Genomic DNA, 2,500 nt, shown 5'->3' with positions numbered 1-2,500 from the left:
CAACCGGCCACCTACGTCTCTTTCTGAAGGCCGGCGGGAGGGTCGGTCGGCGGGGAGACCCCCACCGGTTCGACCGCCCCCACCCATAGAGGCAAACACCGCTACGCGGGGAGGATCTCGCTGCCCGGGCCGGGCAGGTGCCTACCCCAGGCGGGTCGTGTGTTCCGATCTGTCAGGCGCTTCGTCTCGTGGTTCGTAGCTGCTCTCGTTTCTCGGCCTCCTACTATCCCGAGCACACCCCTTCCGTGACTCGACACCCGCCAGACGACCATAGCGGGGAGAAAGGCTCTCGGCCTGCCCCAGCAGAGAGGCCTGGTGCGGGGTCGGCTGCCGTCGGGGCCGGGGTGGATTTCGGACTTAGACAGATTTTCACTGTTTATAAAGACCCAGCCGATAATCACCCAGGCGATCCGCCGAGCCTGCCCAGAGGGAGGGCCTGCCCTGCTGCGGAGGTGGTGACCCCGGGGTGGATTTCGGACTTAGACGAATTTTGACTGGGTATGAAGACCCAGCCGAAAATTCACCCAGGCCACAGGCCCGGCCTGCCCAGAGGGAGGGCCTGCCCTGCTGCGGAGGTGGTGAACCCCGGGGTGGATTTCGGGCTTAGACAAATTTTGACTGGGTATGAAGACCCAGCCGATAATCACCCAGGCGATCCGCCGAGCCTGCCCAGAGGGAGGCCCTGCCGAAAGTTTTCCAGGAGGCCGAAAATTCACCCAGGCCACAGGCCCAGCCTGCCCAGGGAGAGAGGCTGCCTGCCCGGGGAGAGATGGGGCCTGCCCAGCCGCTCTGGTGGTGGTGGTGGTGGTGGTGGTGGTGGTGACCCCGGGGTGGATTTTGGACTTTGACAAAATCTCACCGAAAAGGGGACGCTCGCCCAGGGGAGCCGCCGCCCGTGCCCAGGGAGGGGGCGGACCCTGCCGAAAGTTTTCCAGGAGGCCGAAAATTCACCCAGGCCACAGGCCCAGCCTGCCCAGGGAGAGAGGCTGCCTGCCCGGGGAGAGATGGGGCCTGCCCAGCCGCTCTGGTGGTGGTGGTGGTGGTGGTGGTGGTGACCCCGGGGTGGATTTTGGACTTTGACAAAATCTCACCGAAAAGGGGACGCTCACCCAGGGGAGCCGCCGCCCGTGCCCAGGGAGGGGGCGGACCCTGCCGAAAGTTTTCCAGGAGGCCGAAAATTCACCCAGGCCACAGGCCCAGCCTGCCCAGGGAGAGAGGCTGCCTGCCCGGGGAGAGATGGGGCCTGCCCAGCCGCTCTGGTGGTGGTGGTGGTGGTGGTGGTGGTGGTGACCCCGGGGTGGATTTTGGACTTTGACAAAATCTCACCGAAAAGGGGACGCTCACCCAGGGGAGCCGCCGCCCGTGCCCAGGGAGGGGGCGGACCCTGCCGAAAGTTTTCCAGGAGGCCGAAAATTCACCCAGGCCACAGGCCCAGCCTGCCCAGGGAGAGAGGCTGCCTGCCCGGGGAGAGATGGGGCCTGCCCAGCCGCTCTGGTGGTGGTGGTGGTGGTGGTGGTGGTGGTGGTGACCCCGGGGTGGATTTTGGACTTTGACAAAATCTCACCGAAAAGGGGACGCTCACCCAGGGGAGCCGCCGCCCGTGCCCAGGGAGGGGGCGGACCCTGCCGAAAGTTTTCCAGGAGGCCGAAAATTCACCCAGGCCACAGGCCCAGCCTGCCCAGGGAGAGAGGCTGCCTGCCCGGGGAGAGATGGGGCCTGCCCAGCCGCTCTGGTGGTGGTGACGACCCCTGGGCGGGTTTTGGACAAATTTCCGCTGGAAAAAGACCGTTTCACCCATGGGAACTGCTGGCCCCTGCCCAGCGAGAGAGGGAGAGAGAGAGAGAGAGAGAGAGAGAGAGAGAGAGAGAGAGAGAGAGAGAGAGGGGGGAGGGGGCTGCCCTTCTGCTCTGGTGGTGAGGGTCTGCTTGCCCCTGCCAAGAGACAGGGCCTTCCCTGCCCCTCTGCTGTGCTTGGGGGTGGATCTGCCGTACACTACCCGAGCACCTCACAGTTCACAGACACATAGACCATCTTTGAAAACACTAGTTAAGTGCAAACACACATAGCTTAGCTACAAAAGACAAGGGGTTAGCTCAGGATTGTTTACGATGTATGTATGTTTGATACTCTGCTATTTTTAGGAGGGATATTCTCTGTGTTTCATCGTTTAAATGCTTGTGCTGCGGTGGAAACAGGTAAGACCGACAGGGGAGAATTTATGAGACAATAGGAGCCATGCAGAGAAGCAGGAGCTATGGGCCCCTTCTGAATATCTGCAGCTCCGTCTGGTGGAGGACAACCTGAACAGACTTCCTGTAGAAGCTACGCACCTATTGTTTTTATTTTTCTCGTTTTTGATTTCCTATTTTTAAATTGCTTTATTTTGTTTTTCTATTCTTATTTTATTTTTTTTATTTTTTGTTTGTTTGTTTGTTTGGTTTAGGGGTAGGAGCTGTTGCGATAGGTACGGTTCCTTTAGTTTAACTAGCAACCTTTTTAT

The sequence above is a fragment of the Trichomycterus rosablanca genome, unplaced genomic scaffold (assembly GCF_030014385.1).
Source record: "Trichomycterus rosablanca isolate fTriRos1 unplaced genomic scaffold, fTriRos1.hap1 scaffold_191, whole genome shotgun sequence".
NCBI lineage: Eukaryota > Metazoa > Chordata > Actinopteri > Siluriformes > Trichomycteridae > Trichomycterus > Trichomycterus rosablanca.
Note: the sequence above shows the minus strand (reverse complement) of the source record.